This window comes from Erpetoichthys calabaricus, chromosome 1 (genome assembly GCF_900747795.2).
Source record: "Erpetoichthys calabaricus chromosome 1, fErpCal1.3, whole genome shotgun sequence".
In the NCBI taxonomy this organism is placed as follows: Eukaryota; Metazoa; Chordata; class Cladistia; order Polypteriformes; family Polypteridae; genus Erpetoichthys; species Erpetoichthys calabaricus.
This window is the reverse complement of record NC_041394.2, coordinates 69601446-69617145: the sequence shown is the minus strand read 5'-3', so window position 1 is coordinate 69617145 and position 15700 is coordinate 69601446. Positions and strand designations below refer to the sequence as shown.

At 38.7% G+C, this 15700-nt stretch overlaps 1 long non-coding RNA gene across 2 annotated transcripts; it reads left to right on the top strand.

Annotated features, from left to right (window-relative positions):
• The first annotated feature begins 1758 nt into the window (after positions 1-1758).
• LOC114669386 (uncharacterized) lies at positions 1759-15401 on the top strand. Of its 2 annotated transcripts, XR_003719039.2 has the most exons (4): positions 1759-1880; positions 2687-2749; positions 15131-15184; positions 15261-15401. It is a non-coding gene; the product is annotated as an uncharacterized LOC114669386 (long non-coding RNA). The 2 variants fall into 2 exon arrangements; XR_007936149.1 differs by having other exon boundaries at positions 15131-15394.
• Positions 15402-15700: the final 299 nt, after the last annotated feature.

Here is a 15700-nt window from a genome sequence, read left to right as displayed (position 1 = left end):
CTTCTTCTAGTGCTGTTATGTCCTTTTGAAGACCAAACCCACACCCAGTACTCCAGATCAGGCCTCAACAGTGTGTTATAAAGCCTGAGCAGAACCTCCTGTGACTTGTACTCCACACATCAAGGTGCTATATAACCTGACATTCTGTTAGCCTTCTTCATGGCTTCTGAAAACTGAGAGTTGACAGTGATGAGTCCTCTATGACTCCTAAATCCTTTAGTTTTTCCTCATAATTCATCCCTTGTAGCCCTGGGTCAGCCTCATCACTTTTCTCTGGACTTTTTCCAGTGCTGTTATGTCCTTTTTGTAGCGTGGAGACTAGAAATGCACACAGGACCCCAGATGAGGCCTCACCAGTTCACAGATCCAATATCTTGAGCTACATCTCACGTTGGACCCATTATCTGTGTGAAGTCTGTGAATGCCTCCTCTGTCCATATGGAGCTCTTCCTCCAGACATTTTACTTTTCCCTCCGATAACCCAGAGATGTTCACCTTAGGGTAAGTGGCAAATCTAAACTGGCCTTGTGCCTCCGTGGATCAGTGAGTGGGCCTCCGTGATGAACTGGAGTCTTTTCTAGGACCAGTTTCTGCCTTGCATCTGAGGCTGCTGGGATGGTGTTTTCAGCTCATGCAAACCCTGGTGTGTGTGTGTGGGTGTGTGTGGGCGTTTTGGTATACATGCTTTAAAAGGACACAATGTCTGACATTTCACCGACGTTATAAGGACATCTCGAATTACAAGGACACTCCTAATATCCTCATAATTCGGACTGCATTTTCTTACGTTTTATCACCTTCTAGAGCCCGCCCGCAATTTTTTCCTCAAGTCCCTATTGACCAGATAACTCTGATTCTGATGTGTAAGCTGTGTGTGCTCATTTTGTTTCCGCGCCCCTGTAGGCTGGTCGTGGTATTGCAACTACTAATACCGGTAGCTCTACACACAAATTCACACAGGCTAACTTATGCGCATGCGGGTAATCGTGCGCCTCAGATGCGGAAATGCGTTCTGGAAAGTGTTTAGCATAGTTAAGTTTTATTTCGATACAATTCAATGATTTAAGATTAAGATTGTTTATTAGTTAGAAAAAGTAATAAATATATGACGTAAAAATGGCTTTACATTAAATGTTTGGATTTTGACATTTTCATAAAACGCCGCCATAATAAGCAATCATGATCGTCCAATATAATCAAATTTTTACTTAATGATTACAAGATTGTTGCATATGGTGTTGTAATATTTATTTTGTTATTGACTATTTCCGTAATTACTGTTGCATTTTTTTCGAGTATGCTAGAACACACATACTGGTAAATGTGGTTTATGAGGGTCACCTGAACCAATCCAGCATTATGAGAATATCACAGGAGCGTCCTTGTAATTCGAGATGTTCTTATAACGTCGGTGAAATGTCAGACATTGTGTCCTATTAAAGCATGTATAGCAACACACCTTTTCAGCTGCTCTTTCTGAGAAGTGTGTATAACGCTGCGTCCTGCACGAGTTATAGCGAAATGTGAGTTACTATTTAATCGCGATAAAGAAGTTGCACACATGAAGTACAGTATATGTCAACCTCCACATTAAGTTTGTGCAGACACTTCCATAAGTAAACCTTGCAACGAAAAAGAAATTAGAAAGAGAGCGTCTCCGTTGTGAAATATATTGCAACGGCGCTGGACAAGTTGCATCAGCTAGGGATAAATCGCCAAAAGAATGAGCTACCATTTCATAATCTATAGCAAGCGATCTTATAAAAACAGCAGCTTTGCAATGTCACAAGTGCTTTTTCCAACTGGTCTTTCCTTCCAAGATCTTCATGAAGAGCAGAGAATCGATCCATTGCGGTGCTCGGCGCTAACGCTGCGATACTGTACAGCAGCTGTGCGCAACCTGCGGCCGTACGGCCGCATGCGGCCGTGGGCAAGGACTTTGGCGGCCGTGGACGTGTATATTAAAGTGTACGTAATGGCGGCCGTGCAGGTGTAGGGTCTCTGGACTCCAGCGAGTAAGGGGTCTCAACGCCGCGGAATCTTTGTCGGCCGGGTCGGTATGGTGACGCCGAAAGCCGATTTGCTTACTTGAATATTAAGTTCGGTTGAAATGGGCTGACACCCAGGAGTACATTTGAAGTCACGTGACTAGCGGCTAGCCAATATGGAACTGAGAAGGAAATGGGAGTGTACGCCTGTACGGCCTTGTGGCTAAGTCCATACACTGCCTATCGCCATTAGCAAACGGTCATCATATGTGCGAAGCAGCGTTTTCCAGAATGAAATATCTGAAAAACAAGTACCGAACCCGATTGGTAGACAGCAATCTAGAGTCTGGAATACGGCTAATGGTCTCCAGCGAGTCCCCTGACTTTGCAAGTCTGTCTGCAAACATGCAAGAGCAAGGAAGCCATTAATGGCGATGTTTTCCAAACTTCCTGAAACAATTGCTGTAAAGGTTTTTTGTCCTATATGACGTTTCGTAGACATTTTTTTACATATGTAGACCAGTAAATTGAATATTGTCAGATATATCATACTCTGTTTTAATGTGTAATCTGTAAATTTTTACATAAATCATAAAACATTATTAAGTTTACTTGGACTTACTGGCGGCCGTTATTAAAGTAAAAAGTCTGTAGTGCGGCCGTCAATAGCGGAAAGGTTGCGCATGCCTGCTGTACAGGTATATCCGTGCTCAAAATGACAGACTTGCACGTTGAAGCCAAGTTCATTGACAAAATAAAAGGTAAGAATATTATTCTACACAGTTTTAATTATTCTACATAGTCCTAGTTTTTTATTTTGCAGTGTATATAATGTGTTTATTTCCCATTCTTTTTCAGGTCGTGGCGTGTTTGCAAAAACATTAATTCCAAAGGGTAACTTTGTTACAGAATTCAGAGTTTTACTTCTGAACCAAGAAAAACTAGAAAAATAAATGTCATTTGCTTTCTTCCACGTCTGAATATTGGCTCAAATACAAATGGAATTCTTTCTGGTAGGTAGATTGTTACAGTGTTTGTACTGGGATGTACAGAAAATGTACTTGATTGATGTTACTGGTAAGACAAAGAGCGCGTTTCTTTTTTTTTCCTTTTTTTTGAAGTAAATGACACACCTCATCTTTCTTTGCTTTAAGAGGCATTTATCTAAATGAAGAAATGACTTGTGGCTGTGGAGGATGAGCTCTTCCTTGGTGACACACACACTATAAAGAAGGACAAGGTGAGCCAGTCGTGCTGGACATGCAGTAAGACAGTGTAGGGAATCTGTATGCTGCTGTTATTAATGATTTTAAATATAACATGTATTACTATGAGGCAGAAACACAACTGAAACTTGTTGCAAACCTCCAAAAATTTAAGAAACCAGTAATTCATTTTACAAAAAAGAGAGACATTTTTACTTGTGTTTCATTATTTCTGCATGTGAATTCTAGTAACAAACTATTGCAATGTTTTAATGTTAAGAGTCTGACTTTAATTATTAAGCCTACTGAACAGGGGGGATTTGAAGTATTTTGAGCAATAACCTAAATTGCATTTACTTTGAAAGTGTAAAATGTATTCTTTAACATATTGGACAATGCTTTACTAAACATTAGTTAATTTTTTAAATTATGTTCCTAAATGTTTTTTAAAATATCTAAAGTAACTGTTTTGTTTTTTTGTGATAACAGTACATAATTGCATTCTTGGTGACCTAAAAGGGAGAGAACTTTGTATTTTTACAAGATGTAATGTGTTTTTAAGATCAGTGACTAGCTCTGGACTGTAGAAATGTGATTAGAAGTAAAGGTTTATTGGCTTCCAACCATTTTGCTCCTTTCAGATACCACTTGGGTTTATCTGTTACTGTAAATATTTGATATAATTTCACTTACACGTATTTAGTTTGCCTTATTCTCAAAAAATCAGGGTATATTGGCTCAGGTGTTGCCTAAGTTTTGCACAGAAATCTTGACAGCTCTGTGAACATATGTACAGTTTATTAAACTTGTTCACTCTTTGATTTTCAGAAATACATTTCTGAATATTTTTTCACTGTGCCGCCATTACGTAAAGATGTGGCTGTTTTTAGCAAGAACTTTCCTTTTTGTTTCAAATTGTAAAGCCTCTCTCCAAGCTTTTCTCAGTATGACAATGTGAACCTGCAGCTCTCACATATTCTGTTCCTCTATGCCGGTGGGCTGTGGTTTCATGTCACATAACATCTACTGTACCACACAGCACCACCTCAAGTATGCTAAGGACCTGATCATTAATAAAATGTAATGTAATGAGGTTGGTTTCGTCCGTTTATAGGAGATGGACGTCTGAAGCAGAGCTCCGCTAGCAGCGGCTTTATTTTCCCACGTATTTCATATTATTTAGAGGTATCCTGTATTTAACCCGACCAAGGAACTTCCACTACAATATACAAGCATGAGTAACAAGAAGAAAAGTCAGAAAGAACCGGAAAAGAAACTTAAAGCTGCATCGAAGTCCGGACAGACTTCCGGCCTGAGTGCAAGTGTAAGGTATGGCATCACGGAGACTGACCTGGAACAGGCAGAAGAGTGCGCAGAATTCCTGGGACCCCGCTCCATTGTATCGTCTCCAGTCGAGAGTGAAAATGGGAGCGAAGGCGCAAGTGATACAGGTCGCGATGGATTGCCGATTTCTGAGGATCATTCGAGACTAGAAAGGGCTCTGCAGGACGTGCTCTCATCTACTCATCGCGAGCCTGTAACAGGAGCTGCATTTTCACTTGCGGAGCACGAAAGCAGAAGCGAACTGTCCGAACTGAAAGAGATGATCGCTACACAGATAGCTACACAGAAAGAGATGAACACTACACTGGCCACTGCCATGGTTACGGCCATGAATGAGCTTAAGAAAGATAACACAAATGATCTTAAGAAGGTGGCCACTGAGCTCAAGAAGGATAACAAAGATAAGGAAACGCGTCTATTTGAACGTTTCGACGTGAACTTTAAAGGCATGTTGGAGAAATTAGTGGAACACATTGAAGAAACTAACTCCAAACTGAAAAGGCTTGATGATCATATTAATGACGTTTCAGATCAGCTGGAAGACGTTAAGCAGGGACTCACGGCTCGAGTGGAAACAGCGGAACAAATGGCATCTAACGCCGATGAAAAAGCCACAGCTGCGAACTCGGAATACAAAAAACTTGGAGACAGACTTGCAGCCCTGGAGGATGGGTGCAGAAGAAATAATATAAGAATTGAGGGTATACCTGAGAAACGAGAAAGCTCAAGCCCAGTGAAATTTGCAGTAGAATTACTGTCTAAAATAATTGGAGATGACTTTAAACTCGACAATGAGATAGCCACGGCTTATCGCACAAAGATACCAAGCGCCTTTAAATCTAGGTCTTTTATTGTCCGCTTCGAACGACTAAGATGTAAGCTTGATGTGATGGCACTTCTCAGACACAAGCAAGAGATTATATTCGAAAATAATCTTATTCGTATTTTTCCCGACTTCTCACCATCAACAGCTGCAAAACGCAGATCCTACAACGACATTAAAAGGATGCCACGGGAAGCCGATATCAAATACAGCCTCTTGTATCCTGCCAAACTGAAAGTGGAAGTTCAAGATGGACATTATATCTTCTTCAGCAAAGAAGAAGCTGAAAAAGAATTAAAGAAGCTGTTTCCGACACTTTTTTGAAAGTTAATTAAAATTAAAGAGCCGTATTCTATCAAGGCACGGGAAAGACCTATGATCTGATCGCTGGATCCATGTTTAAAGAGACTGGTATTATAATTATACATCTTATTTTCTTTTTTTTTTTTTTTTCTTTTTTCTTTTTTGTTTTTATCTGGACTTTATATGTTATATGTTTATGTTTTAATCAGAGTTATAGAGTTATAGACGTGAGTGTGAAAATGTGGAAGTGATTAAAGTAGGATTCGTTTTATTTATTTATTTTTTTATTCCTTTTTATTTATTTATTTATTTATTTTATTTTACTATACCTTAAAGTAGACTGTTTAACTTCATACCCTTGGTTTAATGCTTGTTCTACTATTTATACAATTACCATTATACTATTACAGTATGAATTACCAGGTTTATCCTAGACTAGTTTTTAAAATCACTCCCAGGGTTGTTTTTTTTTTTTTTTTTTTTTTTTTTTTTTTTAATCTTAATATCTTAACTTAAAAGCGCTGAAGATTATTTCAAGCTTAAATATTGTTAATGAGAACATTTTCGGCAGATAGTATTAAGGATTTAACTGTAAAAGATATCTCTGTTTTAATTCTGTAACGCCGCTGCAGGGTGGGGTTTGTTTTGTTTTGGACGTGCTCTGTCTCTTCGTATGTCAGAGGACTGGAACATCGCGAAGTGGGGTCTAGCCTCATGTGGGGAGGCAAAATGGGGGTGGGGGGATAAAGGGGGGAGAGAAGGAGAGCAGGTTATATTTAATCTATTCTTATAATCCTTATAATTATAAATATCAATGCAGCAACAGGCTAACATGCAACAACTCCTGGGGAATCTTGAAACTAAGATTAAAACTGCCATATTACCAATTAAAACTATAAAATGACATTAAAAACTCAGAATCAATGTCTCCATGATGGGACAGTTAACTTTGTGAGCTGGAATGTTAAAGGCCTGAATCACGAATTAAAGAGAAAGAAAGTATGCTCTCACCTAACAGGCTTAAACGCTAAAATAGTATTTTTACAGGAGACCCACTTACTAACCAAGGATCAGTTCAGATTACAAAAAGACTGGACTGGCCAAATGTTCCATTCTAGCTTTATAAAGAAAACTAGAGGGGTGGGAATTCTCATACATAGAACAGTTCCATTTGTAGCATCAGAGGTAGTGTCGGACCCTGAAGGGAGATATGTGATGGTCATGGGCAACTTATATAACAGTAAAATGATTTTGATAAATGTTTATGCACCCAATGTTGATGATAAGGAATTCATGCAAAATCTATTTGCATCCATTCCCAATGTGAACACTCATAAAATTATAATGGCTGGGGACTTTAATTGTGTTTTAAATCCACTCTTAGATAGGACTCCCGTGACAGGGGGGACGACATCTAATACTGCAAAGATAATTACACAGTTTTTAAATGATCACAACTTATCAGACCCCTGGAGGTTTCTTAACCCAAACTCAAGAACATATTCGTTCTACTCACCAGTGCATTATAGCTACTCAAGAATTGATTATTTTTTTATAGATAATAATTTCCTGCCTACAATTAAATCATGCAAATATGACACAATTGTTATCTCTGACCATGCCCCTCTAGTCTTGGAGCTAAAATCAATAAGCCCCTCGTACTCACCTCGCAGATGGCGTCTTAACCCTCTTTTATTGGCAGACGAGAACTGCACAGAATTTATATCCAAACAAATCAGCTTCTTCCTAGAGACAAACACGTCTACAGAGGTTTCTGCAGGACCACTCTGGGAAACTCTAAAGGCCTTCCTAAGAGGCCAGATTATTTCATATCTTTCCCATAGAAATAAATTAGAAACCAAGAAAGTGTCAGAGCTAAGAAATGAAATTACTAGAATAGATGAAGAACAAGCCAGGCGTCCAAGTGAAGCTCTTCACAGGAAAAGGCAGGCCCTGCATACAGAACTTAACATCTTAACAACTAAAGAAACTGAACAACTTATTTATAAGTCTAGACAGCATTACTATGAACACGGAGAAAAAGCTAATAAGCTTTTAGCTCAACAAATTCATAAACAAGAAGTTCACAATGCAATACCAGTAATCACCAACAAGAATGGAGAAGAAATCATCGACCATAATAAAATAATGCACACATTTAGAGATTACTATAAGTCTTTATATTCCACTGAGCCCAAAGAAGACAACACGCAATCTAATGCATTTCTGGATAATTCACAAATACCACAAATAGATGCTTTAAGTGCTGAGGAACTAGATAAACCTCTAACGCTAACAGAATTACTAGACGCTATAAAGTCACTACAAAGCGGGAAATCATCAGGCCCTGATGGTTACCCCGTAGAGTTTTATAAGAAATTCTCCACTCAGCTAGCTCCACTCTTATTGGTAACATTTACAGAAGCTAAAGACCACCAAATACTACCTCAAACATTTCGACAAGCATTAATCACCGTCTTTCCTAAACAAAATAAGGACTTGTTACAATGTGCATCATATAGACCAATTTCACTCCTGAATAATGATGTTAAGATACTCTCAAAAATCCTAGCTAGAAGGATGGAGAAAGTGCTGCCCTCGGTAATATCACAAGATCAAACTGGATTTATTAACACTAGAATTACCAGAGCCTACGAAAAAACTCGTAAATCCGTCCCACCTTAAATCGCGTCTTAAATCCGTTTGCACCTCTCCGCCACAGTCCTTTGTCATCTAAATGTGCTGATAAACAAAAACTACTAGCAGCCAGCTATTCCATCCCCCCACCGACTTAGAATGAACTTCTCTCCTAGCTCAAGCCTTGCCTTGATTTGATTACCTGGGATTGAAGTGGAGTTTTACAGTGGAAATAATTCTAGCGTTATTTGGAATACACGCATTTCATGTGTGTTCCATTTCTATAGTAGGCTGTGCAAAGACATTTTTAAAACAGAAACGTTTTTCATATTCTAATAGTAAATGACAAAATGTAGGCATAAACTATATAACGTATGAAGCCTGAAGTCCATATATCAAAGAAACACTTTCACAAAAGGTACAAATAAGAGAACACGTGTGCTTTTCTTCAAAAAAAATATAACTGCACAAAAAAAAAGCCGCGTTAGCATGCCACATTGACACTCTTACTACAACCGCCGCGGTGGCGTAATGGTATCAGCTCCTGACTGGGGATCGGAGGGTAGCGAGTTCGATCCCGCACGGTTCCACTTCGAGAAATAAACTGCTCTCATTCTTACAATTTTAGAATAACAACATAAATTTGATTTCAGTCTGTAACAGCCGGTGTAACTTATGATACTGGTAAAGGTTAGCTTTTTTTTTTTTTTTTAATTCACTTTTCATTCTCGCGCTATAGGTCTGCAGTGTATCACGATGCATACTACCCCCCCCCCCCCCCAAAAGGGTTCTGACACACAAACGCTGGCGAAGCTGCCTTCTTCGTATCTCACCGTCACTTGAAATCAGCAGTTCTTAGCTGCTTATCAATCCATACAACCCCATCTGACACAGCTGTTTTCACATAAATAAAAGTGTACTTTTATTCAAGACTATAATCGAAGAATAAAGAAAGCAAGTTACAGTTGGTGGTTGATACGACAGCGTGCGTGGTGCAATGCTAAGAACTGCTGATTTCTGATCCGTGGTATATAAAATCATCACATTCAAATATTAACAATATTATTTGAAAACGAACAGCGTCAGATCAGGTGTGAATTTATGCTGGAAGTGGAAATTCTCTGATGTGGAATGTGGGCGTGGGTGCGAGTGGTGGACATAACTGGGAATTACTGTGAATGTGTGTGGTGTTTTGAGATACTGAATAGAGCTGCAAATTACAGGGAACTCTCAGATGTGGCGGGATAAACAGCTGACACATAAACTTGAATGAATCACCTCTGTATGGTTATGGGCGTGGGTGTGAGTGGTGGACATAACTGGGAATTACTTTGATGTTGCGTGGTGTTTTGAGATAATGAATGGAGCTGCAAATTGCAAGGAATTCTCAGATGTGGAATTCTCTGATGTGGCGAGATAAAACCTGACACACAAACATAGGTGAATCAGTTGTGCTTGATTATTATTTTGAGCAAACAGACACCGCAATGGCCACAGCTCCGTCACTAAAGAGGAGGTTGTCCCCTTCGGAGGCTTTGGCTCTGCTGCAAGAAATGGACGATTGCGACTCAGACGGTGGCGAGGAACTTATTTTCGATATCGAGGAAGACGATGAGACAGACACAGAGGAGAGCCCAGATGAGGATTCTATATCAGACAAAGAGAACAGAAGCCCTCCCCGCAAGAAACGTCCAGTCCAACATAAGAACAGCACAGCTGCACCAGGCATAAAGGCAAAAGATGGCACCATTTGGATACAGCAAGAAGTTGGGCGTCGTCCTGCCAGTCGATCTGTCACACACATGTCCTTCAGCGAAGCAGCCGGACCTACGGAGCTCGCCAAGGTATCGTGCTAAGTCCTGCTTTCAATAATGTTTTTTGATGGCCTGTATATGAAAAACATTTTTATGTTACTTATATAAAAGATGCATCGAATGTTGTTTACGTATTTACCTTTATTTATTTACTTATCTTCCTACAGCGTAAAGTAACCAGTCGACTGCAGAGCTTCTTGTGTTTGATCGACATAGGTATGTTGTGGACAATCAGAGATTGCACAGTCCACGAAGGTCACAGAGCAGACCCCAGCTGGAGCCTCTCCCTCTCTGAACTGATGGCATTTATCTCCATTCTTTTGACAAGAGCAGCGATGACTACAGTTGGTGCTGTGGCTGATGCCTGGTCAGAACTATTTGTTGTACCGGCAATCAAAGATACGATGCCCCGGCACCGATATCAGACTATCATGCGGCATTTGCGCTTTGACAACAAAGACACCCGTGCAGAACGTGTGAAAAACAACAGATTTGCTGCGATTTCGGACATCTGGCAACGTTTTGTTGAGAACTGTGTTCTGAGTTACAACCCAGGGCAGCATATTACGGTTGATGAGCAACTGTTTCCAACCAAGGTCCGTTGTCCTTTCTTACAGTACATTGCGAGCAAGCCTGACAAATTTGGCATCAAGTTTTGGATTGCGGCAGATTTGGAGACAAAGTACATGTGCAATGCCACTCCTTATTTAGGAAAAGATGCCAGTCGTCCCACGGGAGAAAGACTTTCCGAGTCTGTGGTCATAAAGCTTATGGAGCCATTTCTGGACAAAGGCAGAACCGTAACAACAGACAACTTCTTCACGTCACTTTCTCTGGCTAATAGACTGCTGCACCGCAACACAACTCTGCTTGGCACCATGAATAAAGTGCGACGTGAACTTCCACCTGCAGCTAAAGGCAGTTCAGTACACTTTTATTTATGTGAAAACAGCTGTGTCAGATGGGGTTGTATGGATTGATAAGCAGCTAAGAACTGCTGATTTCAAGTGACGGTGAGATACGAAGAAGGCAGCTTCGCCAACGTTTGTGTGTCAGAACCCTTTTGGGGGGGGGGGGGGGGGGGCGGTAGTATGCAGCGTGATACACTGCAGACCTATAGCGCGAGAATGAAAAGTGAATTAAAAAAAAAAAAAAAAAAAGCTAACCTTTACCAGTATCATAAGTTACACCGGCTGTTACAGACTGAAATCAAATTTATGTTGTTATTCTAAAATTGTAAGAATGAGAGCAGTTTATTTCTCGAAGTGAAGCCGTGCGGGATCGAACTCGCCACCCTCTGATCCCCAGTCAGGAGCTGATACCATTACGCCACCATGGCAGTTGTAGTAAAAGTGTCAATGTGGCATGCTAACGTGGCTTTTTTTTTTGTGCAGTTATGTTTTTTTTGAAGAAAAGCGCACGTGTTCTCTTATTTGTACCTTTTGTGAAAGTGTTTCTTTGATATATGGACTTCAGGCTTCATACGTTATATAGTTTATGCCTACATTTTGTCATTTACTATTAGAATATGAAAAACGTTTCTGTTTTAAAAATGTCGTTGCACAGCCTACTATAGAAATGGAACACACATGAAATGCGTGTATTCCAAATAACGCTAGAATTATTTCCACTGTAAAACTCCACTTCAATCCCAGGTAATCTAATCAAGGCAAGGCTTGAGCTAGGAGAGAAGTTCATTCTAAGTCGGTGGGGGGATGGAATAGCTGGCTGCTAGTAGTTTTTGTTTATCAGCACATTTAGATGACAAAGGACTGTGGCGGAGAGGTGCAAACGGATTTAAGACGCGATTTAAGGTGGGACGGATTTACGAGTTTTTTCGTAGGCTCTGGTAATTCTAGTGTTAAAGGCCGACATCTATCTTCAAATCTCCGACGCTTGTTTAATGTTATATATTCACCAGCAAAATCAAACACCCCAGAGATATTACTATCATTAGACGCAGAAAAGGCATTTGACATGATCGAATGGAATTACCTTTTCACTGCATTGGAGAAATTTGGGTTTGGCCCGAATATTTGTGCTTGGATTAAACTACTGTATACCAGTCCAGAAGCTTCAGTTTGTATTAATAAAATTTGCTCAGACTACTTTAAACTAGAACGTGGTACCAGACAAGGATGTCCCTTGTCGCCACTGTTGTTTGCAATCGCTATTGAACCACTGGCGGTTCACTGCCGAAATTCTCATCAGATAAAGGGGATTGTCAGAGAAGGACTGGAACAGAAAATTTCTCTATATGCAGATGATATGGTCTTATATATATCGGACCCAGAAAACACTGTCCCTGCTGTTTTAACAGCACTAACAGAATTTCAAAAGATATCTGGTCTTAGAATTAATCTGAATAAAAGTATACTCTTTCCAGTGAACTCACAAGCATATAATATTAAATTAGACACCCTACCTTTTACCATAGCAGATCAGTTTAAATACCTAGGGGTAAATATCACAAGTAAACATAAAGCTCTTTATCAACAAAATTTTGGCGTCTGTATGGAAAAAATTAAGCAAGACTTGCATAGATGGTCAACCCTTCATCTCACTCTAGCCGGAAGAATTAACATTGTTAAGATGAATATCCTTCCTAAACTTCTCTTTTTATTTCAAAACATTTCAATATATATCAATAAATCATTTTTTAAACAGTTAGATTCAATAATAACCTCATTCATTTGGAACTCAAAACACCCACGTATCCGAAGAGCGACCCTACAAAGACCTCAGGCAGACGGTGGCATGGCTTTACCTAATTTTCAGTTTTATTACTGGGCAGCAAACATACAAGCCATAAAAACCTGGACACAAATAAATGCACATACACAGGCTTGGTCTGCAATAGAAGTAAAATCCTGTAGTACTTCTTTATATTCCCTGCTCTGCTCTCCAATAAATGAAAGTTATCGCAAATATACTAATAACCCAATTGTGCTTTACTCACTCAGAATATGGAACCAAATTAGGAAGCATTTTAAGATGGAAAATCTTTTATCAGTGGCACCTCTGCAAGGGAACCACCTCTTTCAACCTTCGCAAGTATATCCAGTTTTTAATACCTGGAAAAGTTTTGGGATTAAAATGCTCAGAGATCTTTATATAGACAACATATTTACATCTTTTGAACAATTACGTTCAAAATTTAACCTCCCAGCTACACATTTCTTTTACTATCTTCAAATTAGAAATTTTGTTAAACAGAAATTGCCCGATTTCCCCCACCTTGCACCCTCCACAATGCTGGAAAAAATACTGCTCAATTCCGAGGAAACAAACACTATTTCCGCAATATATAAAATCTTATTAGAGTCCCTACCTTTCAAAGATCCAAGAGGACATTGGGAAGAAGATCTCTTAATCAATATATCAGAAAAGGAGTGGAAGGTAGCAAAGCAGAGAATTCACTCGAGTTCTATATGCGCAAAGCATAGAATTATTCAACTAAAAATTATATATCGAGCTCATCTGTCTCGCTTAAAACTGTCCAAAATGTTTCCAGGCCAGGATCCAACCTGCGAGCGCTGCAACCAAGCTCCTGCCTCACTGGGTCACATGTTCTGGGCCTGCACCAAACTAACATCATTTTGGACAAAAATTTTTAAGTGCCTCTCAGACAGCCTTAGTATCACAATCCCTCCTAACCCACTAACAGCTGTGTTTGGTGTCCTTCCAGATGGACTTGAATTGGAGAAGGACAAACAAACGGTGATTGCATTCACTACACTCTTGGCACGCAGACTTATTTTGTTAAATTGGAAGAATCCTAATTCTCCTCTTATAAGTCAGTGGGAAACTGATGTTTTATATTATTTGAAATTGGAAAAAATCAAATTTTCAGTTAGAGGATCTGTACAAAATTTTTTCAAAACTTGGCAGGATTTAATCAATATTATTTTAGAATAAGAGAATTAACTATTATTGCATTTAACTCCCTTCTCCATCTCTTATTTATATAGATATTTACTTCTCCCCTTCTTTTGTCTAATGTTGCCTTATTAAAAAGCTTAAAGAAATTTTCCTTTAGCTAAGCTCTCCTTCTCAGGGATGGGGTTTGATTTGTTTTTAAATTTGTTGGGTTATAAATTGATCTGTTTGTATGGAATGATTACAATGAAAATTAATAAAATAAAAATATTAAAAAAAAAAAAAAAAAAAAAATGTAATGTAATGACTCCTTAAGGATTCTCCTTCATGGTTTCATTGTCTTTGTACAGTGCACATCCAGTACCTAAGGTTCAGGGGACTCTGTCAGTGACCCATCAACTCTCAAAAAGCCAGCAATGCACACTCCGAGCTGCAGATCAGCATCACAAGGAGAACCTGCTCAGCAGGCAGGACTTGAGGGGCTTTCAGTATGAGGTGGGATTACTGGCACACTGTGTTACAGTTTAATGAAGAGAGAGTTGTTAGTTTGGATTTTTGATGAACATTACACTTGGATTCCATTTTGAAGTCTGTGTGACAGGATGTGACTTATAAGGACGGAACGTACTTAGAGGGACATGTTGGGTAACCTGTGTGTGTTGGTAAAATATTGTGGTTTATGAAGACACTTGAGTTGAAAGGACTACATTGTGTCAGCTTAAGCATCTCCCACGTTTCACACAATCTTAACAAATATTGTATGGATGTTGTGTGGGATTATCTGATTTATTGTTACATATTTAAGCACATCTTTTTTTGATATGTACGATAGTAATAAATCAATATATCTTGCTTTGAATACATATAAGAGACAAAGTTAAGACAGTAAAATCAAGTACAGAAGTGATAAAAACTGGCTAGTACTTTTTGTTTTAATTTTATTTTTAACCAAAAGATTTTTAAGAATTGTAACTGTTCTAGCAACAGCAAAGACTTTAGTGATTGAAACCTCATATAGCTTTATTTAATTATTTGTTTATTTGTTTGTGTGTTTCAATCACATTTGTTGTAAATTAGTGTTTGGAAAATTACTTGACACTTTAATATAGAAATCATTTTCAACAATTCTCTCCTTAGGAAAAAGAAAGCTGCCAAACTAGATAACCGAAGATGAAGATGGAATATCTTATGGTATGCTTATATGGTAAAGATACCAAAATTCATATTTTGATTGGCTACCGTTTAACACAATATTTCTTTCTTATAGAGGAACATATAAAGTTGCTTGAAGAAAGGTTTAAGACCGTGGTCAAAGAAGGATGTATCTGCTCTCCTGAAACACTTCAATATTTTCTTCATTTTAGTGAAAAAAAAATGTAAAAGATAGTTTACAATAAAATATTTGCAGATTTGAATATGTGTGGTTATTTGTGTTTACAATAAAATATTTGCAGATTTGAATATGTGTGGTTATTTGTGTTTTTCCTAACTACAGTATCCTTAAAGACTATACAGCAGTAGTGAGAGTTCACATTCACACTTTATCATATATAACCATATTTGTTCTCATGTACAGTGAAATTCTTGCTTACATGTCTGATTAATATGCAGCATGTCACTCCTGAAACTCTGTGTTTGTCTGTATATGTATGTATGTAATAAATATTTCAAAGCAAATCTTACCAAAAGACATTTGCTGTAAAAGTT